The following is a 26076-nucleotide window of genomic DNA, read 5'->3' on the forward strand; positions in this document are numbered from 1 at the left end:
AAAAAAAAAATCCTTTATATTTAAATCATGGTTCACTCCTGTATGCAGTGAGAACTGAAACAAAATGAACCAGACCCTCAAGCCCTAGTGTACTCAGTGGCACTGTGTCAATTTATATTTTCCATAGATGCTTTGTGTTCTCAATCTAGTTAGCAGTTATATGCAGATAAAAGACATGAATGAGAATAATTGAGAGAATTAAAAATCGGAGTTTGTCAGAGATGCTTCACTGGTCAAGTAATACTTAATTTACTAAGTTGCTGTTATATTCACTCATTCTCCTGTAATTTGCTAGTTTCTTCCACGAATTCATGTCTGCCAGACACTCCATGAGATGTTCATTATGTCAAGATCTGAGAGGAAAGAAATTGCCTTAGGACTTGCCGTTTTAACACAACTTGCAGCTAAGTCCATAAAAGAATGGTACTAAAAAGACCAACCAGACATGCAACTGGTCAGTCAAAATTCCTTCCACCAGAGAAAGAAACAGGAGATGTATAAATTATTAGTTAGGCTTAGAAAAGGAGGAGGAAAGGAACAAAGTTTCATTTAGGGAGGATTTGGTTAAATGGTACTTAAAAAATTTTACAATTCAGCTCTCTGCTTTTTTGTACAAATGTACCAAAGTGCTATTAGTGCTGCAGACTGAACACCCGAAAGTCATTGCTGTGTCAGTTACAGAGGTTCACCTTCACTTCAGATAGAATCATAGCATATCCCTCATTGGAAGGCACCCACAAGAATAATCAAGTCCAACTCTACCCCACACAGAACCACTCAGAGATCAAACTCTATGTCTGAGAACTGTCCAAACTCTTCTTGCACTCTGGCAGCTCAATACCATGACTACTGATGCACCCCTAGGTACGTTTGGCCCTTTTGGCTGCCAGCACATACTGCTTCTCAGATTCAACTTGCCGTCAGCCAGAACACCCCTTGGTGCTCAAGTTCAAATATATGGGATTTTTTCTAAGGATGAATTGGCTTTTCTTTATATATAAAGTATTCTCTTAGAAAACTAAGAGAAAAAAAAAAAGACTTTATTTCTCAACAAGTGACTTAAACTCAGGTCAGTAAAGTTCCCTTTCTTCCCAATTTCTTTTTGTGAGCACTGTTTATACATTTCTCTTGGAAGTGTTCATGACTACCTGGCAACATCCCCACAAGAAGGTTCGGCATCTTTCTTTTCTCACTAAATATTTAGGAATTATCTTAAAACCTGTGTTAGATTCCTTGGGAGATATACTGAGGACTGTATTTTAACCTACAGTAGTAACTGAGGTCACTAGAAGTTTGCTATTGTGCATGTCTGTCTTCAGATACCTTTGCTTGTTGCCACTGTCGTTCTTATATTTAGAACACGCAGCTTTGATTTATGAGAGCTTTGGTTTGTAAACAGCTTGAGTTTGTAATATTTGATGAAACATCTCCCACAAGTGGCTGCATAAAACCTACAAAAATACTTATCATGCCAAAATGTTCTGATTGGACTCAATAAACTCAAAGTAACCTAAAATTCAAGTTTGAAATTCCTCCAGATTTAAACAAGAATTTGAGTCACTCTCTCCAGGCTATGGACTGTTTCTACACAAATAGCATTGCAAAAAGAGAAGGTATCCTCATTAAGATAGTACACATAAAATTAATTTTCTACTTGCAAGTTCTTTGATGCAAATTTTTAAATAAAATAGCCTGCTTCCTCTATCATCTCCTGTCTTATAATTATGTAATTCATCAGCCAGAATGCTCTAGTATATAACTCATCAGAAATAAAATAAAATTATAGCGAAAAACTATATGCCAAATGCATAAATATTTCTTGAGTCTCTCCACAACATCAGATTCCTCTGACCAGCAAAAACATTTTCAAGAAATGTTCAGAGTTGATTTTTTCACTATTATCACACAAATGGAGCAAACGCTCACTGAAGGGAAGCATCTAGCACCAAAAAACAGACATTTTGGGGGATCCTTCAACATCCAGCTTACCTCTGTACTGCCTTAGGACTCCTGATTCCTGGCTTTTGGGAAAGAGGGGAGCAGCCAAGATGTTCTGATTTCTTATTAAAAGGAAAGTACCCCCATAGAACAGAATCCCTTTTTGAATTCATGTTTTAGGAATGTTTAACTGGACAACAATAAAAAATATTTGATAGTTACTGACTCACAACACAGTTTTCTTGGCACTGTCTTTCGTATCCCACCACTACCCTCATATTGCTTCCTTCGTCTCTCAGTGTGCCTGTACACAACAATCTTTTGCTTATTTCTGTTGCAGCTCCTTTCTCTGTTAGCATGGAACATGCTCAAGTAGCCTTGATCTGAGCTGGGAATAGCCTAGACCTGGAAATAATTGCTCGACAAGATTGTATACCAGACAATACTGATACTTTGTCTCATTTAAAAACTCTTGTTTCCTTACAACTGATCAGAAAAGACTCCATCACATATTACTCTTTTATAACACTGAAAGTAAGTGTGAGAACTGCTGATTATCTGATAAGAACACAATTAATTTGTACTCATACTCATTAATCTTCCTTAATGCATGTCAGCCCATTCCATTTGATCCATGACCTCTGTCCCCAGTCTTGCATAAAAATCTCACAGGATCAAAATCACATCATGAATTGGCACAGACCCACCAGCTCCAGCAGTTGACTGCAAAATGCTTCAAAGCCATCAGCAATGGCAGCTGCTGTGTTTATGTGCACATGACTGAGTGATAAGTTTGCAGTTTCTATAAGGCACTGATAAAAGCTAGCCAGTGGAAAGCCTGAATCCTATTAGAAATACAGCTGGGCCCCTATTTTCATCAAATGATTACTCATCTCTACCCTCACTTCTATTTCCACAAACACAAGTGTCATTTGGGGTGCTGAGACCGTCCATGCAAATGCTTTTTCCATGGCTTTTGTAAGCAGTGTTTGATACAAACACGCAACACTGCTTTGAAACCAAAGTGGTATGTCTTACACTGCATGACTTTTCTGCAAGTTTTTAAATTTTAAGAATTTGCATAAGTACCAAATATTGTTTCAAAGAAAATGTAAAATATTCCAAAAAGGAAACAGATACCATAGACGTTTGTCATGATTTTCATTGTTACAGTTCCTTCCTGATCATTTGGTACTTAGGGTCATCCACCAGTATCTGATCATGCTATATTGTAATATACAGAAAAAGACAAAATTCACCAAGAAAATATATACACTTGTTTAGGAAATAAGAAGTAGAAAACAGACATTTCTTTGCATACACAGTGGAAAAAATACACAATTAGTTGTTTTATCAATCATCAGAAATGTCAGTTTGAGGGTCAGCTGTCAGCACTCAGGTTTTGCTAAGTGTGGCCTTCGCAACAAAGTGCTCAATCTGTATTTCTGCACAAGTGATGTTCTGTGCTCTTGTTTAGGAGGAAATAAAAGTGCGTTATTAAAAGACTGAGCAGGAAGATGGAATTTCACTCAATATATTTCTCTCATCAAGAACAAACTCCTCACAGCAATAACATCCACAGCCGGAGGCTTTAGCGTGGGTTCTTCTGAGGGCTGTTCTGTGAATTCTATACATGTTTTTTGACCTTCTCTTACTTTCTTTCAACCATGAGAAAGGGGTGGAGCAGCCTACAATATAACTGCTGAAGACGGCTCCCAAACATAAAGCCTGTGCTATTTAAGTGTGAGAAATGTTTTCTAAAGTTACAGATAAACTTATATTATCTATTTATCTGCATCCCAGTATTTCCTGATTATGTCCTACCAAAAAAATGCTTGTTTTATTCTTATTAAAATTTCAAACAGGATCTTATTTATATTGAAATGATTACACCGCAGCTTTGAATTACTCTGCAAACAAACCAAAAAAACCCCACATTCATTCATTAACCATTCATTCATGCAATGAAGGTGAGATTGTTAGATACTTACCATGCCTGATGGGATAACTGTGAAGGGACACTACTTAGCTGCTTGCCAGCTGCCCAGAATTGCAACTCAAGGCAAGAGAATGGAATAAAATTCCTCGTCTCTGCCCTCACTCAGCTGTGGTCTTTTCACATCTTCCAAAGCCATGTAAAGAAGCAGACTAAACTGATGCTTTCCTACCACTCTAGCACGAGGATGATTAGAGCTATGCCTCCCTGCCTCCCTCTCTACCCACAGACATCAGATTGTGGTCCATCACCTCTAAATACTTGTTTCTAGAGAAAGAAGAAAGCCTGAGGGAATACATGTGCTTATCTTCCCAAGTTTCACTGGAGGCAATGTGGTACATTTGCCTACTTCTCTTCTGGGAGTTTTCTCCAGCTTTAAATGGATCCTCACCACAGACACTGCCAGGCTAGGATCAAGAGGAAAGTTGTGGGGTTTTTTTGTTGGCTTTTTTTTTGTTTTAAAGAGCAGAACTCACACAATGATTGTCATAAATGCCACAGCAGAAGCAAATTTGGACTCAACTGCCAACCTTATGGCCAGATTGTCAGAAGATCTGAGTCAGGAGAATAATTTAAATGTCAAATCAAGGCACTGCAAAAGCAAGTTCCTGTGTTTCTCAGAGATAACATGACCTAAGGGTAAAGAGAAGAGCTGGCTGAAAAAAAAACTCTCTGTTTTTCAGAAGGTTTTGGAACTTTGCAAATTTGCCAAATAATTTGGATACATAAATTTTTTCTCAAGCAAAAGCACAGCGGTGGTACAAAAGAGTTCTCCAAAACGGCCTTGGGTCTCACCCAGATATATTTGCTTTTAAAAATATTTGCTATTTAAGAAGTAATTTGTTAGCTTTTGGTCAGCGATCCAAAATCCTTGGGAATGAGAAGGTTTCAATGCCAACTACTGTTATTTTTTAAACAAAATACTTCACATGGTTCTGCTGACATATAATGATGCTGATATTATTTTGGAGAGTCTTTCATAAAGCATGCACTAGAAGCATGGAGACTAAAGAGAAACACACATATTTATAATGATAAGCTATTTTCCATGGCTATCATTGTGTTGATATTCACTGCTTCAGGGGCGATTTTGCCTCAATAAGGATTGCAGAATAACATCCACATTGAGAATATTATATGAACTGAAAGAGAAAGTCCAGGTTAGGAGCTGTCATTCTGAAACTCATTTTCCCCACCATGAAGATGAACTCTTATTACCTGTGAATATGGAATTCAAATACTATTTTCAAGTTTTAAATGTAGGTAACACTTTACATTATGTGTCAGCATGGTACCAATTACAGCATAACTCTACTATTATGAATCTGTTGAGAGATAGGACTGAGCCAAGATGTTTCAAAGTATCCCAAACTTCAAGTAAAGTTCAAGATTTCAATTTCCTCCTCTTACACAAGCCCATATTTAGTGTACTGAAACAATTGGTTCTTTGGATATTAACGTGTTGTGGTTTTAGTAACAAATACCTTGTACTGCTTTCTTCCTTCCTCCTCCTCTTCATGGGTGAAAATGAGGGCAGTTGAGAGATTCTTACACCGATACATTAAGGAGCTGCTGCCTTCCACCTGCAGAAAGCCCGGGACTTTGCCAGTAGAGCAGTACAGCATCACATTTGAGCTGCTACTTTACTATGAATACGTAACAAATACATCTGAAGCTTTTGAGCCATGCAAGTTACGCTGTTCTTGAAGAAAGGAAACCAATGAACTATGTTTAAATAACAAAATGAAATTAATTCTCCTGTGGAATATTTCAGCTAGATATGCAAGCTTGGAGTCTGTTTGCTGGACTGTGTTTTTAACCAGAATGCTAAACCCCAGTGTACAGGAAATATTATCTATGCAAGTATTGGTTAATTAAATGCACTAGTCTTATTTTCCTCGTGGTGAATATAGCTTATATACTGATACCTGCCATTAATGCTAAATTGGACTTACACATGTAAAACTCCTCTGGCATTAAAAGGGAGAAAGAATCTTCCAGTTTCATGCATAATGGATCAGTAGCAAGATTAGCATTTCATGAAAAAATAGAAAAAATAGAATTATAATGCAATTTCAATCTTGTATGTCCAATTTTGGTAGCACATTCTAGGATCCAAAACACAGGTCATTTTTATTGCTCATCTGTTGGAAAGTCACAACAAAAAAGTCTCTCATTTACCTACAGAAACAACCACTCACCTAAAACCTATGTCCTCAGCAACAGCATGATAAGAAAAGTATCTTTATGTACAGTGGTCATAGGTTAATTTTCTGGCTTCTTAAAATACTGGGATTTATTTTTACTAAACAATAGCTGTAATAAATACAGTACCTTCTCTACTGTGAAATATTTCTTTCTCTGTGCATTCTGTGCGACACTCTTCTACACAAAAATTTCCTCAACAGCTACAAATACAACTAAATCTTGTCTGTTCTATTCCAATAAACATTCATATAGAAAAAGCTATAAGCCTAGGTTATTAAGCATACACACTGCCAGCTGTGCACAATACACTAAGTAAATATACACCTATTCAGGGCACCAAGCAACTTTACCTCCTAGTCTGCTCGTTTTATTCCTAGTGCTATCCAGGATGACCAAAATACACATGATATACACAGCTCTCCACGTGTTTTTGTGTGTACTCCACACTAAACCTGGCTGCACACGAATCATCTGGAGTTCTGCCACAGCACCACAGAATGTGCAGAACTTGTTTCTTTTGTAACAAGATGCTGAAGATCTCACCTAAGCCAAGATTTTGCTATGAATTGGACCATTATAATTAGGAACAGAGCAAGGAATAGCCCTTCTAACTCCCATGAAAATCTTCAGGCAAGGCCTGTGCAGAGTGGTGTTACAAAAAAAACAAAAAAGAAAAGAAAAGAAAGGGGCAAGAAATCATTCACATGTGAAGACAAGTGGGAAAATGAGTTTAGCAGGCCCACCCACAAATGGTGAGGCATCACCTTCCCCTTCTTTTCAGGATTCTGTATCTCAATCCCGTGGCTTTAAATTGTGAAGCAAAACCTATTAACGTAGGCTCTGTGTTTCCAATAGAATAGAAGCTATAATACCAGAAGGAAATCAAATTCAGAGAGTCACAATTTTGGGCTGCTCAGTATTCTGAGCCTAAATTTTACAATAATCTTTCTTTTTTTTTTTTCTTCCTCAGTGAGTAAATGCACATTGAGAGCAGCTAGGAAGAGCACAGTTCTGCAGCCAGGCATTCTTGCAAATAAGTATTTTTGGTCAGGAGCAAAACAAACAATGACAACTTATGAATTTGTAAGTTCATCCAACACATTGAGTTGGCAGGAAAAAGCTGCACATTCATTAATCCATATTTATATTCCTTAACTCCTACAACTAGGAGTTCTGTTCAACTGTTCCTTTGCACAATACATTTTTAAAACTTTTTAAGTCCAACTTTTAAAATTGTGCTTCTTTCTATGTTTTTTTGGTACTTTGATCCTACAAAATTAAATACCAAATAGGGATCATAAATAATTATATTTTTGATTCCAGATGTCGTTATTCCATTTATCTTAAAAAAAAAAAAAAAAAAAAAAAAAAAAAAAAAAAAGTACGTTTTCCCAGTGGATCAAACAAAATAGCACGAAGTCGAAAGAGAAAAATAACATACTCCTAGGGTTGAGTAATGTGGTTCATATTTCCTTTTTCCATCTTTAGGCTGACTCAGCACCTTCCCAGAAAAAGCTCATAAACATGTTAGAAGACATTCCATTTTGTCATCTACCTAGGCACACTGGATTAGTATGCAAATAAGACACAAGAACAGACCACAGCAGCAGTGCTAATGCTCTAAGTGATCTTTCAGTGTAATTAGAATTTGTTTCATCACACTAATTTGACATGGCAAATTAGTGAAGCTAAAATAAGGGGGCTTAGTACAGCCAGGGTGCTGGTATGTACACAGAAACTTGCCAGTAAGTCCATTTGCAAATGGGAGATGTCTAACATTGCAGAAGTGACAATTAGCAAAAGCTCTAGAAAATACTATCTTTTTAAAATTTTAATCTTGTAATTTAATAGGTCATATTTTCTGCTATTATGCTACAGTAATGATTTAAAAATCTCTGTCTTTATGCTGTTCAGAAATCTTTCAAGACTTTGGATAAGCTGTGTGGTACCACAATTATACAAGTTTAGTCAAGTCTGGCCCAGTGGTACACAACAGCATGCTGTGTTGTCACTTGGGAATTCAGAGGGCAGCTTCCTGATTTCTGTCTCAACAAACGTGTGAGCCGAAAGCCATTCCACAGCAATAGCAAAAACACTGGGCTGAGGACAGCGGTTGGTTCTGCACCCTCCTGCTTCAGAGTATGAAAACTCAAGAGGGTTTCTGTATCTGAAATGAAAACCAGACTCCTATTGCTACAGAGCATATATTTCAAGGGTGCCTGGAGCAGCCAGGAGCCTAAAAGAGGTCTGAGGAAGGCCTGGTTAACAGAGGGCTCATCCACATTACAGAGTAGCCAAAACTTCTTGATTAAAAACAAAGGTTCCAGACTGTTCTTATTTTTTTTTTAATATTTATCCTTACAAGTTATCTGAGCTTTGATGCAACATACGGTTCATTTGGACTTGCTCAGATTATCAACCAATAGACAACATCTGGCTAGAGATGTGATAACAAACCCCCCTCAGCTGAATCACAAGCCCCATACAACATCCCCTTGAGATGCTGTTTCCTTTTGCATCTCTCAGTCCCTGAAGGAAAAGGGCTGTATAAGCCAAAGAGCAGCTGCTCTGAAATGTGGTCCACAGATAGGGGATACAATTTTTGTTGTATTCCTTTGTGTGTATCAGAATAATGACTGAGGGCATAATAACAGCAGTTGCTTATAAAATTTGCATCATATAATGAAATGCCAAGATAGAGTTTATTACTCATAATTTTTGGGTATATTGGAGAGGAGAAAGATATCTAGAAATGTATATTTAATCTGATAATCTGATCACTGATAGAATAATTACCTATACTTTCAGTTATATACTTTTCATTGCTTGTATAATTTAACCATGTCCCAAAGAGAATTTATGTTATCTCTAAGGAAATGCCAAATGTTTTTCCTTCTAACTGCCCAAAGACATGATACTCAAAAATAAAGCAAGCCCTAGGCAGTGTGGGAATCCTCATTGTGGAGCTTGAAAAGCATTCAGAAAGGAACAAGCAGGACAGTAAGCTACATGAGCTGCTCTTCAAAAATGAGACATCTGTTGGTATCATCAAGTTTTGCATATCTTACAGCAGTAACATACAAAGTATGATACAGACAAGATGTTAGCTAAAGTCAGCAAAGACAACCCCACAGACCTCTCCTTTCCTTTTCAGATGAAGATGTCATGTCTTTGGGAAGAACATCTGACCAGAACATCAAATCTTTCCAAATTCAGACTTCTTTGAGCACTGGTAAAAAGCTGCCCATAAGTAGATTCCAGGAAGAATGCAAGGGAATTCCTCCTCTTAGAATTACCTTTGGGAGCTTTTTTTTTTCCTGAGCCTTGGGTTTCATTCCCCACAAATCTGAAAATCACTGGGGAATTCCCTAGAAACCGCACAGTAGAATTGTGTCCCTGAGGAGCAGCCAAGGGAAACAGCATTGAAAAAGAAAGATGCTTTTGCATTCACTCATACTGAGAATGTTTTTCGACTTTAAATGTGGGCAACCTATTATTTTCAGAAGGATTTTCCAAGCCTGTTTTTAATTTAAAAAAAAAAAAATTTTTTTTTGCCCTCTTCTCCTCATAAGAGTCACTTGCTAAGCAGAGCCAAGGAAAAGATTAGCATTTTGATTTTTACCCCCACAGATGCATGGCCACACACAGACATTTCTGATAAAAATAAGCTAACATCAGTTGCTTCTCTGCTTCTGAAAGCAAATGGATGTTGCCCACATTTCAAAGCTCAAAAAGTTAATTCTAATGCCTGTTTTGTAGATTTTAAAAGGAAAACTAAATGCAATATGCCTAGAAGTTGTGAGGAGATGGTAAGAGAACATAATATTCATCATAATATGTGCCGGACAATGCCTTTTTTGTTGTTGTTGTTTTGTTGTTGTTGTTTGTTTTTTGTTTTTTGATTTTTTTTTTGTTTAAGATAGAAGAAAGAGCCATACTACTGGGAATATTTCATGGCTAGTGGGAGGGTTAAATAAACAAATGATAATAACACCAATCAGACCTCTTTGCTTAAAGCCTGCAGAGTCAATCTGCTCCTGACTGTGGAGCTACCAACCAGCAAAGGCAAACTAATTAGACACAGTCAAACACTTAGGCAATCACACCTTGTGAATGTAAGCGTCTTCCTGTCATTTGGCAAGTCTCTCAGCTGCCTCTGAGCGTGAGACAACAAATCCCCTGCAAACAAGTTCCTCACTCTCCCTGTTAGTGAGATCTAACAGAGCACAATGCTGGAGGTGAAAGGTGGCAGTCTAGTCAGGTAATGACATCGTCTTGAACAGCCCACATTAAAATAGTGGCACTTGTTTAGACTAGCCTATTTGCACCTACCTGCAGAGGGCCTTTTTAATGTAATTATTAGCCTCTGCAGCCCTGCTTAGGATTTGAAAATATCATTCATTTTCATCTTGCTTCAACTACCGCTGCTATCTCCTATTCAATCCCAGTCACCTCATCTCCCCACAAGTAAGTGTAGGAACAGAAGCAGATGAGAAGAGTTGAATTAACAAGAAACAAGTTGGCAGGTGAGCTGCAACACAATAATAATAATAATAAAAGCTAAAAGATTTGACAATATATTCTAATCACTGCCTGACTGTAGCAGAGCTGCAGGCACTGAAATACCTTTCTGGGGAAAAAAGAAAAAAGACAGCAGGAGAATACCTAAATTCTCTCGTGTGAAACCCAAGGGCAGGAACCAATTCTTTTGAGCCTTAGAACAAGTATGCAATTACGATCTTTCAAAATTGTCTTACTTTCTCAAAATTAAACTATCTGGTATTGACAAATCATGACAATAAGAACAATCCTAAGAAGAGATATTCATAACCACCCAGTTCTAGCTTGAGAGACCTAGACATAACTGAATGCAGAAGATATAAGCCAGCACAAAGGAACTGTGCAGCCACAGACCAATGTTTCTTTCTGGCTTCCTAATGAGAATCCACATTGCATTGGAGAGGTGAAGTGAATTACTTTAACTCCATACCTTCTCACGTACAAATATTCTCAAATATAAATACAAATATATCTCAAAGTGTAACCACAGCATCTTCTGGATGAATGGGGCAGGATCCTTTTGAGAAGCACTTTATCAGCATGCGGCGAGTGTAAGCCAAAAAAGATGGGAAAAAAGAGGAATTGGTCAAAGCACAAAAGCTGTGCCATCCATTTCCTAGAGGAGAACGGAGTGTTCCAGCTAAGTCCTCTACTCTGGGGACATTTTAAGAAAACAAAAAATGGATTAAAGATAAAAAGATGAAGAAAAAAAATGTCTTCGTTTGTAAAGAGATCGATTTCAACCTCTTTCTAAGGAGAGGTCAACAATGAATAAATGATTTAGTTCTTGCTTTGTCTAGTAAGTGTCTTTCCAGAGAAAGGATGTCTTACTCACAAGATAAGTAGTTCTCTCTAATTAAAAGAAGGTTCTTGAACATTTTGAGTAGATTTGCTCAGTGCGATGTTTTGCCTCTTAGTATGGTTATTTTGGGTTGTATTTGTCTTGCAAATACTAGTATCACAAATAGTATCAGTGAAGATAACTGCTCTTAGTGCTAACAAAGCACTGATTCATTTATCCCAGCAAATATCACTTTCATGAGTGACTGTTATATTGCAAGTAACCATCTTTATTAGTACCACTGTCCAGCTACCAGTTCCGAAGTAGAATGCTGATACCTATTTTGTTTGTTTGTAGGTTTTTTCCACCATCTGGCTATGATGGATGAGGGTTCTTTAACAATTCTTGTTCTGTAAACTGATATTATGCATCTGACCTAAAATGACAGCTGGAATCAGGGCCACACTTAGAGACGATCTTGCCTAACACAAAAATATAAGCGACTTCTGGAGGGTGCCAGCCCTGGGTCAGTCTCAGCTTATTTGTCAATCTGCCAGTTCACTGCTCCTCATTGCTCTCCTTCCCTGACTAGCAGAAGGCACTGCTTTCAGGGGTAGTAAATGCAGCATGTTGAGAGACAAGCAGTTGGCAGGAGTCCTTATGACAGGGGTGGCAAAAGCAAGACAGGTAGCCAGATGGATCTGGTGCGGCCCAAGGCAAGCACTGAAGCAAAGGGGTGAATCAAAATCAAAGGGTTACTGTACCCTGATGGGGAATCTCTGATTACAGTGACACTGCATAGGGAAACGACATACACTGCAAGCTCTTATCAGTGCTCTGGTGCGACTGCAGTATCTTGTTGTGCAATGACATTCTAAGTCATTTTATATTGCTATTATTATTGCTACTCACGTCACTTTATCTCTGATCAGTCCATCCTCTCTTTTCCACTTAGTCTCACTTTGAGACTTCGGGGGTTTATTGGTATTCACTGATTCTCCAGGCTCTGTATTAATTTGCTTTTAAACATTCGTGCTGCCTTCATTAGAAATGAAGACCTATACAAACTAAATTAATCAATTAGGAAAAAAGGGTTTTTTGCAGACAAAAGTAGGACCTTTCAACTGACCAGCAGATCTAAGAGAAAAATGGGCTCTCCAGCCATCAAATATTTAATTTGCCTATGATACCCCAAAACACCATAAATACTATTACTGCAATATGCCTATTAAAAAAGAATACTGTAAATGAACTTGTGGAATTCAGTTTGAAATGTTCAACAGCAAAAGGCTGAAAATAATTCATTTGGCCTGGATAAATTATTCAGTGCTATTGCACCATTAATACTTGTTTACTTATACTTATTTATACCCACGCATACACAAACACACCCACTCAACACACTGTTACTTAGCTAAATATTTTAATTGTATAAAATATTAAGTAATGAATGCAATATTATCTTGTATATAACATGACCTTATTTTCCAAGCAAAGGTGACAGGATATTGAAGCATTAGTCTGTGTGCGAATCACAGTAATGACAAGCAATGCTGTGAGAAGCAGCTGCCTCACAGCTCTGGAACGGCCTTCGCTCACACAAGCCTAAATTAGGATTTGACTGACCCCTGTACCTGTAACTACTTTCCTCTTGACACGACATCTTGTTTTATAGCACATTTCATACTTGCATCCCAAGGTCCTTGCCTGCAGGTTTATCTACCTAGAAGACAGGCCAAGGGACACCTGCTCTTTTGTGAGAACCAGTGGCAAAAGCATTCAGTCTACAGTTATCTGTGAACCTGTTGAGACACCGTCCATCCCTTTGGCCATGCATTTGAAATAGTGGTACTGAGGGAAACGAAAGAACCAGGATTTTCCACAGCTGTGCACCTGACCTCTTCCCCTATTACCCTTCAATGGTCAGATTCGAATAAAGACAGAAGGGAAGTTCCTAGAGCAACTGGCTCCCGTAGGTAGAAGACAGGAGTGTGTTCTGGACTTGCCACCAACCCTTTGGATGCCCGAACAACAAAATTTGGTTCCTTTCATTTTCTTTCAAATTGTGCTTTAAAGGTAGCTGTGTCCAATAATGGGAATGTTTCCATAGCAAGGAGCAACCAAGGAAATGGCTCAAAAGAGACCTGAGGCAAATTAAAGCCCAATTTAACTTTTGCTCGATAACTTCACTTCATTTGGATGAATCATTTATGTGGTGAAAAAATTCTGCTTGCTACACTACAAAACTCAATTAATAGCCAAAGTGCTTAGAGAACAGGGGAGGAGAAACTCCAGTAACTGAGTTAAGCAGAAGCACAAGACTTTTGACACAGAGCATAAGAAATATTGAAAAGGAAACAGGAAGATTTTCCCTGGCAGAAGGAAAATCTGTACCGTGTAGTCAGCAAGTGACAAGCAACAACAGATGCAGTTGACTCAGGAACGATTTGTTCCACACTGTGCCTCTGCAGGAGGCCCAAAGGAAGAGGGAAAGGGTTCATGGAAAGTCTGCAGGACAGAGCATGGAAAGGAGCAGGATAGAGACCAGCAGTGCCAAGCTACCCACCAGCCCTGTGGTCATCCTCACTGCCACCCCAGGTAAATCAGAGGGAGGCTTTGCCCGCCTGCTCCTTGGATTATGGAAAGAACGTTTTACCTTGGCTTGTAGACACACTTTCCCTGATTGATCTGTGCTGCTGGCATAAGGCCCTTCTAACTGGACTTGCTTTTTAGGGGTTGCTCTCACTCTGCTCTCTAGGTAGAAATAATCAACGATATTCAGAGCAGCAGCATAAAGAGAAACCACAGCTTTGTCTTTAACAACAGGAGATGGGAAAAGAGGAAAAACTCCCACTTTTTCATATCACCCATTGCTTTTCTTCTGGCTCTGTAATTATTCAAGTCACTCTTTTACGTAATCGGGAAAATAAGTCACATTATCAGAGTATTAGATATCACTTTTCCACAGTTAGGAAAAATCTAATCTATCAAGTTGTGAGGCAGGAGCAGCTTCTGAAATACAGGGAGTGAGCCATTTTATTTGCAGCTAATTTAAATTTAGATTTTTTTTTATGAAAAAAAAAAAAAAAACAAGTCAGCAACTTTTTTTTTTTTTTTTTTTACTAGCTCCATTGCTTTCTTCTTAATTGCAAAGGAAGGAATATTAGGTTCAAGTAGTAGCCACAGGAAAAGGAATAGTGAATAGCTGCGGCTGAATGATAGCTTGATTGGTGTGGTCTCTCAGGTTTTATCACATTTGAATAGGTTTAACCCTTCAAAAACTGGTCGCTTGTCATTTCTGGTAGGATAACTACTTCGTTATAAAAAAAAAATGCACTGGTGCATATGGTATACCATTAATAAGTCTCACACCCCATAATAGGAACATTTGTACACAAATGTGTTTTTTGGGATCTAGCCAAGAGCATAACACCCTAGTGAATCACAATGCACAGCTAATGAGTTATTTTTGGTAAATTTGGCACTTGGAGTTAATGGAACCAATTTGTCCCCCAAAAAGCTAAATCACTTATCACTTCTTTGGAGGTGCTAAGTGGATCTAGAACTTCAGGATGCTGTCAATAAAAACTCGTCAAAGCTGCCTAGTACTTTGTGCTCCTCTCTGCTACTGTTTAGAACAAAGGTAAAATGCAATGACAGGCGAGCAAGAGTTTGTTACAGAAAGCAGTAGTGCAATTTAACTGTGCTTCAGGGCTGATGCTTGCTGTCTGAGGCAGGTGAACACAAAGAAAATAGACAATTATTATTGGGAAACATCCAATTAAGACAGCTAGACCTGAAGTGCAAAGCTCTAAAAAAACCCACTGAATTCTCCATGTCCCAAGCACTTGGAGATGGGGATCTTTGGTTAAGCTTGCTACAGACTACTTATAAATTCGGACCTGGAATTAAATTTCACATCCCTCTGAAACAGAAAGGTCTCCAATTCAAATTGAAATTGAAGGGGAGGGCAGGAGGTTAATATGAGGTTTTGGTTTGGGAACATCTCTAGTGGCAGAAAAAAAGTCAAATTATTTTTCATTTAGAGAGCATTTCTCCAACTCAGAAAGTCATAACCACAGATGCCAGCTGTATTTCCTGTGGGAAATTCCCCTTAACTCCTCCCTTTCAGGTGGAAGATGTCATTAATGTCCTTCCTATGTTGAGCAAAGAAGCTGCATATGGTTGTGCAAAAGATATCCACTGAAGTTTCCACTTTAATATCCAATGAAAAATGTATTTGGTAGGGAACTCTAGTTTTGAGTGTATAGCAATTGTCTGCATTAACCAACCAGTCTAAATAGAGTGCACTGAATAGGATATGAGAGTAAAGCAAAAGTTAGAGCTATGCCAAACTACCTGAGTGTAATGTGGATAGCAGTGAACTGTGACTCATGTCATGTTGTGTTATGTAGCATCAAATCACTGTACAGTGTGACACAACGTAAGCAACATGAGTGGCGTGAATGTGACACAGCACAGCCTTTTTTCCTCTCTCTCCCTCTTTACTTTTTTTTTTTTTTTTGTAAAGAGCATTTTACTTTTAATCAGATAGCTGCTGTCAATTCAGATAACAGCTGCCTGACCCAAATTTTCAGCTGACTGAAGTGGACGAATACTGAAGTGTGGACTTTCTATTACGAAAAGTTAACATTCCAGGCTGGCATATCTGCACTAAAAATACTCCTGCCTCATTCTCTTCCACCCACCCTTTTCTTCTTCCCCTAGAACTAGCTATATTTTCTTCTTGATATTGAATCAATAATTTCATTTCTATATTACAAACCTTGAAACAATACTGGCAAAAAAAAGTATACTAGAATTTTACTTACTGATGTTTAATTATTGATGTAGGCTTCTTTAAACATATTTGGCTCTCCGAAACAGCTCTTTAGAACTGTGTTCCATTTCTTATTGCTTACCTATTCTGTTTGTTCTCTGCCTCCCTGATCCCTTTCGATTTTCTGCAGGTTAGCAAGTGCTGCATTGTCTGCTTTTGAAATGTGTCTTTAGGCATGCTTTTGTTTGACAAGGAATGCCAAGGCTGAGCTGACAAAGTCTGTTTGAAAATCTTTTTCCAGGTATACAAGATCAGTAAGTCTGTTCAATGTATTCTGTGATTAGTATTTTTCTTCAGATATTTATATCAACATTTCAGGTTCAGTGAAAGATGTTTTCTGAGAATACCTGTCAGTGGGAAACCTACTAAAGGTAAGTAACAGTATCATTTATATATTCAAATGTATAAATATATTTATGGTAAATAGTTGACATCTCTCTCTATATAACTTAAAAGAAAATATACCTTTAACAAGCACTCAGTCACTGTTCTGTTCACAGGTTGAAACAAATATCAACTTATGAAAGCTGTCTTTTAGGTATTTTGGCTCTAGCTCTTCACAACCAGGATCAGTTTAAACATAATATTTAGATTTCTGCACCCTTCCCCTGCAGGAGCAGGGGCACTGAGACTGAGGATAATGTTTGTCCTATAAGGCAAACTCTCAAGTAAAGAAAGCCTTTATATATTCAGATACAGCAAACTCATGAATTCCAAATACTTTTTTTTAAACAAAGATATCTTTTGCCTTTTACCTTACCAGTTGTAACACAGAGATCATGTTCTTTACAAAATCTTCTCGTAAAAGTGGTACCCAAGGTATACCTGAAAGAGGCAAACTGAATGGAGGTGATGCAATTACAACACAATCTCTGTTTTACCAACACATCTCCTATTTGTCATGGTATATCATGGCTTTGGGAAGCATTCTTCCACACTAGTGATTGTAAAGAATTTTCTGAATCTTTGGAAAAGCCCAAACAGCCCAAAAACATTCACCTTTTATTCCTGACTTCCATACATCTGCCTTCATATAGTTCTACTGTCACATGCTGTCTCCTGGTTAGGGCTAAAGTTTGATATACTCTTTGCTTTTGCGTGGGGTCACCTCAGCACAATGACTCCAATATACTGAGCAATTCACAAGGTGGTGCTGGGATCCCATGCAGTTCCCTCTGGAAATGAAAGTCTGTATAGAATTCAACACGAAACAAGGAGCTGGCAAGGACATAAACTTAAGACAGGACAAAGACCTAGCTGAAGGACAGAAATTTCAATCTAGAACACAATTTTCCTTCTGACAACCACAACAAGTGCTCCTTGGAAAGCAAAAGGCAAATAAGGTATCAGTGAATATCTCCAATAGTGAGATAAAGTCTGTTCTCCTACAGTGACATCAAGTCATCTCCCATCTGAAAAACAAACAAAACAAACAAATAAACAAACAAAAACAGAAGAAAATCTCAAAGTGTTAAACTCTTAATTCTAAAATAAATTTTATTTTTTAGGTTATAAGCTTTTGTGTGCACATGATGTCACCATGTGTGGTTTTGCACTTCATTTGACTTCATTTCAATTATACTATTGACAATGGTAAAAAATAAAAAAATCTCCATGAATATAAGAATGTATTGCTGCGCAATCCTTACTTTAAAAAAAATAGCAAATTTGTACTTTTATGTAAAAAAAAAAAGATCATAAATATTCTAACAGTCTTTTGTTACAGTAAAACAGTATTAATCTAGTGTGTTTGAAACTGGAAAAGGATAACAATTTAACTTAACTTTGAAACATGCGAAAGTATAACACTTATGATCTTTTGCCATATAAAAAGAAATCAGTCAATTCACATGTACAGGAGTTCATTTTGTTTAAAAGGTGCTTGGCACTCTAATTACATGAGAAATACCTTTCTTTAATAATTTATCTGAAAGATGGGGCAAGATAAAGACAAAGTCTAAAAATACTCACAATGTAAACTACTCTTCAACTGCTCTGTTAAAATTAAAAGCTGAAATTCTTTGGCTCTCTCATTTCCTAGCAGAACACAAGAAAGGAATATTTTAGTTGGTTCTCACCCTCCAGGCAAAGTAGTATAAAACCTCTGGCCTGATTCCAACCCCATTATCAAAGGACCACTCACCTAATCTAAAAAAGCAGCTCTTCATCAATTTATCATTAACAAGAGCATTACAATATAATGTAGGGAAACGGCTTTCCACCAGGGATTCAGTTAATGGGAGTCTAGAGCCACATAACAAGCATGGCAGAAGATATGCCACAGTAGGTGAAGATAATATACATATATTCTACTCAAAGAATACTGCAAATAACTTCTCTACTGTTGATGAGCTCTCTGCAATCATTATTATTTTAATATTTAATTTTAGAAGTTTTTTTTTAAATTTGCCTTCTATTTACGGCAACATACATGAATGCAAAATAACCAGTTGTCATTGCTCACTCCCTGTGCAAATGTTTTATACAATTTATTTGGCAATCAGTAGGTGTGGAACTGGCAGAATGAGCTTGTACCAGAGCAGCACTCTGCTTCACAAGACTGCAGGTTTTGGGGGAACTTTTGTGGGAGCCATGAGTCTAACTATATCACTGAACCAACTAAAGCAATATTTTATGGACAGAGTGTGAACTGGATCTCTGCAAATGATCCTGACAACAGCCACGCATCATTCATTTTTCAAAAATAATTTCATCTTAAGAGAGAGTTATTGGTATACTCCTAATATTATACTTCCTTAACTTATGGAATTACTGGTCTACATTACTCTGAGACACTTAAATAGAGAATTTGCAATTTATTCCATATAAAATGTATTATCATTCACCAGCTGTGAGAAATTCATCCACCGCAGGCCATACAGAATTTTATTGTACTTAAGCGAAGTTAAAGGAGATTAGGAAAAATAAAAGACAGAAATTGCCTTCACTGAATGAATAGGTTTAAAGAAATTGCGAACCGTGTGGTGTTTACGTCACTTCAACTCAGATCTGGGAGTGAAGTTATATATCCTAAAAAAAAAAATGTGAAGTGTTGCTGTACATAACAGTTCACCTGATCAGCAAGGCAGGTCATAGCAAACACTTCACCCCAGTGCTCTGGCCTACCGTGCTGGTTCCCTGTAGAGCAGAGATGAGCGCAAGGTCACTACCCTGAAATTCAAAGTGTGCTGCAGGATTGGCCCCACCTACCTGCGAGACCCCCTTCCCCTTCTCCAACCATGACCTTCCATGACAGCGGTGTTCCTCCAAATGGTGAATCTACCTGCAAACAGGCAAGATGCTCCTGAGAAGAGACAACTTTTGGAGAAGCCGGATGTTGACTACGGACCTTCCTCCCTGAGGAGAGAAAAATAAACACGTTTGTAAACTTCACTCTGTGCCTCATCCTCCCAGCTGAACATCCCTCAATTTCTTCAAACAAAGCAAAATTCTATAAAATAATCAAACTTGTTTCCCAACTAAGAAGAGAAAATGCTTCATATACAAAGCTGCATTCACACACACAGCTTTTAGTAGCAGAAAACATTTGGATGTTGCACTGCATGAGAGTTCACAAGAGCACACTGAGACTAAACAACACTATTACAGTAGTATTTCAGGTACAGAATTAGGAGAATCAAATATGTATCGCACAGGTATATGAATTACACATACATATTTGTATGTGATGTTCTTGCCCTTGGCCCCTGTGAATTGCCATAAGGAACTGATACGATGATACAGATTTGAGAACAACATCTTCTAAAAATATTTTATGCATCACAGGGCAGAGGATATTCACTTCCTTCCAAAGCTTCTGGTGGTCTCTGCTAACACGTTTTGTTTAATATTAATTTCATATAATATGTCAATTCTTCATTTAAACTATTTCTTTTCAAGTGAAGAGGAGCTAGTAATTACCTCAAGCCATGTTCTGCCAATATTTTCAAAATCTATTCATTCAGACCCAAAACAAAGAGGAAAAACTGAAGGGAAAATAATGGTACAGGAGTTGTGCACAGCAGAACAAATCACACCAGTACAAAGCTTCTACTTCAATCATCTCAAAATATTTTATTTCAGTTTTTAAAAGATGTCTTTTGTGCTTTCATTTACTGGATCTTTCAAACTGGACAAGTGATTTCTGTCTCACTTGGAACTTGTTCAAGCAGAAGACTTAAATACAAAGGAACATCTTCCAAGAAGTTATTGGTGCTTATTCATTCCTATTAACTGTTTTACTTCGAGGAACTGACAACTTCCAGCAAAAAAAGCCCAAAAAACTAGTTTGTCAGGTAAGTCTCAGCCAAACCTAAACTAATAGTGGCCCTTGGGAAGATCTCAGGAAAACATTCCCAGTGTTTTTCTATGTCGAACACCGATTTCTATGTGTAGCAATATCAAGACAAAGCTCTCAGGGGGTAGAGGGCTCATCCAGAATAAGATTGACCTATGATTACTCTCCTTGTGTCACTGGAGAAGCCCCAGGCTGTATCTGCTCCAGGAATCATAGAATCAGAATGGCTTAGGTTGCAGGGAACTTTAAAGCCCGTCTACTACCAACCCCCTTACCACAAGCAGGGTTGCAACCCACCAGATCAGGCTGCCCAGAGCCCCATTTAGTCTGGACCTCTCTGGACAAATCCCTCTGGGTAACGTGTCAGTGCCACACCGCCATCTGAGTAAAAAATTTCTTCCTAACATCTAACCTAAATCTCTCCTCTTTTAGTTTAAAGCCATTCACCTTGTCCTATCATTATCCGCCTCTGTAAAAAGTTGGTCCGCCTCCTGCACGTAAGCTCCCTTCAAGTACTGGAAGGCTGCAGTGAGGTCTTCCTGGAAGGTGTGGGAAAATGCACAGGTTGCAGCATCTTCACAAGAGGAGCATGATTTCATAAAACACAGCATCTGTACCAGTTAGATAATGTACCTGACCGGGAAACTGCAAGAACAGCAGCTGAAGAACTGGGCTGAGAAGATGTAGGAGCAGCAGTAGGAGATGGGGATAAAGGTTACTGAAGGTCAAGTACAGCCAGCACATCGCTGCTGGCACGAAATTGCTGCTGCATTCCAGGAAATCATTTCCTCTCATCTTCCTGAGCCTGTCACATCCTATTTCACTTACCGGTTCCTCTTCAAGGTGTTCGTCGTATTTGTCTCCTTGGGTTTGCTGTTTACCTCCATTTATTCTCAGCATAATTTGAAGCTCATTGTTTGAATCCTGTGACTGGTGGGTGAGCAGGGGGAGAGCTAACCTGTGTAATGATCTGGAGAATCTATGTGGGAAGGAGAGAGAGCAAGATTAGTGAAAGTGATTGCAGCGGGAGTTGTGATGGGAATATCATTTCACCAGAGCGAGCAGTGGGAGACCGGCTGGCCTGTGTTGTTTGTGCAGAGAGAACCGAAGGAGCTGCATTACGCTGTGAGAGCTGTGTCCGGAAGCTATTCAATTACCTGCTGATGAATAAGCCAGAAAGTTGTCTGAAATACAGTTTAGGAAGCACTAACGTACCTCATACAACTCCAGCTTTATGGTAATGTTAGATAATTAGCACCAATGGGTAAAAGGCATGAATACTCAAAGTAAAACATTAGCATATATTTAGCAGATTACAGTTAAATTTAACATGAGCTACCTGTCTCTGCTGAAGCAATTCTTACAGCAGGAAACTCAGCCCTCCTTTGGAAAACAAAACAACAAAAAAAAAGGTATTTTAAGAACTCTACATTTGGCTTCCTGAGGGCTCTTTGGAAGAAATTGAAGCTCGGTATTCACAAAAGAACTGTGAACTCCCTCCCCCCATAACCAGCCTGGGCCTACACACAGGGGGCAAGGTGTGGGCAGGGGGCTCTGAGAGGAATGGTGCGAGGGAAGCCAGGCCTGTCTCTGCCTGACGCAGCCGGCTCCAATAGCCCCACCATGGGGCACGGCTGGGCCCCTCAGCCATGGGTTGGCTTCTCTGGGAAAATGTGTTTAAAGAAGGGTAGAAAAATATTGTGAGGAAGGAGGAGCAGGGAACAGAAAGAGCATGAAACAAAAGAAGAAATACCAAGTAGGAAGAGGAGGAAGAGGAGATGCTCCTGCAAGGCAGAGCAGATTCCTACACCATAACCCATGCCATGCTGGAGCTGGTGGCCGCCTCTTCAGATTGCTCTTTTTGGACAGTGCTCTGATGTGTCCCCAGCTCACCACAAGAACTTTACTGATTCTATTATGCCTTCATTCACTTAAGCCAACAACTTTTGTTCCCTGTAGGTGCATTTAAGATCTTTATTTATTTGTTGTCCATGATTCTACTTTATCTTTCTCTCACTTATTCCTCACGCTGTCTTACTCTTAATCCACTGCATAAGGTGAACAGGCAAGCCCCAGTGCAGGGACCAGAAGCCAGGGCTCTCACTAAGAAGCATAGGTCCCCTCCTGTTCTCTGGCCCAAGAAAGCCATACTTACAAAGTTTCAAAGCTTCAAGAGGCTGAAAAGACAGCATATGCACCCAAAAGCAGCCAAAACTCAACTGAAGCCCTGCTGTGAGAAGAAGGAGCTGTGGATCTTAAAGCAAACCCACAAAAGCCTACTTTTGGGCATTTCTAGGATGCATTTGTGAGCAGAAGCAAGTCACTACCTTTCATAACAGTATGTTATCTACATTTCAGTATGTGCTGTGTGTATTTCTGAAACATTCTCTGAGTGCACCTGTGTTAAGATTTCTGAGATTTTGTTAGCAACTTTTCTAGCACGAGTGCTGTGCTTTTAGATCCCTGTCCAAGCACTATTATTTAGGAAAGTTTAAGAAAACGTCTTTAAGTTACTAGTGAATTAAGGAGAGGCGAAGTAGTCCCTCTATTTGTTAAAGAAAAAACAACAGAACCTCAAACCACACTAGAAATAATGTTGAGTGTTTATCATTTCATGCATATTGCAATACCTGAGCAAAAACATTTGCATCTTCTGAAAATAAAAATGAGAAGCAGCAAGAGAAACAAGGAATCTACCAGAAAAGTACAGAAAACTATTGTAAGTAGAGGCAAGCTACAGCAAAAGCTACAGCTGTAACACTACTCATGGATGGAGTATTCATACATATTATGATGCATAATATCTGCAATTAAATTTTAAAATAAATTGTTAAAACAGGGGAGTACGTCATTAAAGGAGAAGAAAGATGTGTACATTTGAACACACAATAATTCAGTTTGTTTTCTTGAAATTCTCTTTTCTTTCAGGAGATATTACAAATTTCTCTCTTGGATAAAGGCAGAGCTGTTTGTAAACTGGCCTACAGTGCCCACATTGCTACAAGAGTATTTGCAAGTATTTTAAAGAGAGATATAAAGAAAAGCATTTTTGAAGAACAAATCTTGTTTCTTTTCACATATCCAGACTCACGCTGAACAGTAAGTACTCAATACTCCTATTCATACTGCAGAAATGGAGATCTAAATTTGATGTGAGAGGAATTCAATGTCTCTTTTTGACAGAGAAATTAAAGAGGTCATGTATCTGACATTGGTTAAAACCTGTATACAGATCACAGAGGTATCTTGCAGAAGTAAACTTAGGCTCAAAGTCAGCAAGGGAGTTTCTGGACAAATTCAGACAGAAACACCAACCTTCTTACCCAGTTGATAGAGAGGCTTTCATGAATGTATCCTTTAGGTACTGGAAAGCCAAAGTGAGTCTCCCCATAGCCTTTTCTTCTTCAGGCTGAACAAACGCAAGTCTCTCAACCTGTCTTCATAAGAGAGGTGCTTCAGCCCTCCAATCGTTGTGGCCATAAGTTACTTGTTCTGTGTTGTCCCACTAAATCAGGGGGGTTGAACCAGGTAACATCCAGACGTCCCTTCCAACCTAAACCAACCATTCTGTAATTATCCTTCCAGTACTACAAGATAGAGTCCTTCCTGATTTTTCAGGTAGTGTAGTGATAGGACAAGGAATAATGGCTTTAAAATAAAATGGGGTACATTTAGATTAGATAATAGCAAGAATTTTTTTTACTCAGAGGCTGGTGAGGCATTTCAATCCCTGGAAGTGTTTGCTACCACTTTAGATAAGGCCTTGGGCAGCATGATCTAGTGGGTGGTAACTTTGCCCATGGAAGGAGGGTTGGAACCAAATGGTCTTTAACACCCCTTCCAATCCAACACTTTCTGTTATCCTACTTTGTTTGCTTTTTCCTTTTTCTTCTTCTTTTCTTTTCTTTTCTTTTTTTTTTTTTTTTTTTTTTTTTGTATTTTTTTTTTTTATATTTTTAGCACAATAGAAGAATCTTGTAAACTTTTCAAATTATTTTTTTTCCGGTGCTTTTTATGGTTTTGCAAACACCTGCAGTATCTAACACAAAATGATTTTCTCCTTCTTCAAAATAGCATTAAAAGCTGCAGTAAACATACACAGTTACAAGTAATTGCACATGCAAGGGTCCAAAGGAATAATGGTTTGCCAAGATTTAAATTTACAGTACAACACAAACTCAAAGCTGGAGTTCAAATATATGCTTTTTACCAGCAAAACATACACAAGCTTTGCAAAAGAACATGAACTTGGTTGCTTCTGAATAAATGATCATTACAGGAAGAGTGCCTATATATTAAGCAGTTGGAGAACAGTAAAAAGGTAAAAAGTCAGAACTAGAAATGCTGAAACCAGTTTGTTCCAGATTTAGACAAACCTTGTAAGCTTTATTCCCAACATCTTTTTGGTGATGTTTTGGCTGTGAAAGTTTCACAGAACCTTAAAAAAAAAAATACAATACCCTCCCTCCAATCTACATTTTGCACAAGCACATAGTCTTTACAGATTCAATAAATTATTCATGAAGAAGGAAATATTACTATTAGACCCTGGGGTCTTGGACTCCCCACATGTAAAAGATCTAACTCTACACAATCAATCCAGCAGGATAACTCTGTTATACTCTACTTAACCCACATTGCCTAACAGGGTTTGAAAATGGATTAGTGGATGATGAGCTTGTTTTAAAAGCCATGTTATCCCCTAGAAAAAGAAAGAATAATTCCTACTAGCTGGTTTAAGAAATAAAATGATCCTGGGTTGGAGAGAAAGTTTTCCAGTGTTCTTATAACTAGCTAGACACTGATGTGCGATGACCAGAGATGGAGAAGTTGAGCATCAAAACAGGTAGTAAAGCAAAAATATTACCACTAAGCAGTAGTGTTCTAGATTGAAAAGGAGATAACAAAGTTGGCTTATTATTGCTTTTTTTTCTGAATATCATCTAGAACAAAACAAGACTTCTGGAATGCCTGTAACTCTTCAGCTTTATAACAATTCACTTAATTGATACTGATATCCTGAAGATATTCTAACACAGTTACAAAGACAGAAATAAAGCTGAAAGTGTATCTGGAAACCAAATGTTTCATTACTTTCTTGTTTTTGGTGACTAGGTTATCAAAAAATCCCAGTGGAATTTGCTATCTGTACTGATGAGATCCATTTTTGTCACATAAATCCCTGTTCACTGTCAAAGCACTGTGGAATGGCTGTTTTTGATTCTGCACTTGTCAAGATAGTTGTGTTTTTCATATATGCATACATTTCATTTGTAATATTCCCTTGCAATAGAGAAAATGACTGTAAATACTTCCTGAGTGGGCTGGGGAGAGAAAAGAAAAAGCATAAGAGATCTTACCTCCAAACAGAGACAGCACATAAAGTCCACGAAGCAGATCGGAGATGTGCTCTTCTGGGAGGTCTATGAGGAATCCCTGTTCCCAGCATGTTACCA

Source organism: Lagopus leucura, unplaced genomic scaffold, assembly GCF_019238085.1.
Source record: "Lagopus leucura isolate 7727_CA_CO unplaced genomic scaffold, USGS_WTPT01 Super-Scaffold_100009, whole genome shotgun sequence".
NCBI lineage: Eukaryota > Metazoa > Chordata > Aves > Galliformes > Phasianidae > Lagopus > Lagopus leucura.